Raw genomic sequence first — 531 nt, forward strand, 5'->3', positions numbered from 1 at the left:
TTATTTTAAACAGTAAAAATATTATTTCTTCAGTTTAGATAAGTTTGTCATTTCTTTTTTTGTCTTTTTTTAAAATTATTATTTTGTGTGTGTGTACCGTCAAATTGGACTTGACTGTTACAGGAGGAGATTGTCCTTCTGTCTCCAGCAGAAGTTTGTAATTTTTAACATGTTTTAGGAAAACAAAATTTTATTCTTTACTCGTATAAATTCTTCAATGATTTCGTCACAATTAAATTGCCAAACAATATTAACTCCCAAACAAAATAAGAATAACGAATTGAGTCTTTCTCTAAACTCTTTAGTCTCCTTAGGGATACAATGAGAATCCTGTTTTAGAAACTAGTGATAATCAAAGTTTTGAATACACATAAAATAATTTCAACATTGGAAATTACATGCTGTATTTTATCCTCTGTGATGAAATAAAACATACTGCACTGTCAGCCTGATGACATACAGTTTGAATCCATGCGAGGCAGTCTCCTCAAATGGGATTACTGTGTCCGAAACCCCGCTAAAGGGTGAGCC

The sequence above is a fragment of the Elephantulus edwardii genome, unplaced genomic scaffold (genome assembly GCF_000299155.1).
Source record: "Elephantulus edwardii isolate Elephantulus edwardi_28Jun2011 unplaced genomic scaffold, EleEdw1.0 scaffold00062, whole genome shotgun sequence".
Taxonomy (NCBI): Eukaryota; Metazoa; Chordata; class Mammalia; order Macroscelidea; family Macroscelididae; genus Elephantulus; species Elephantulus edwardii.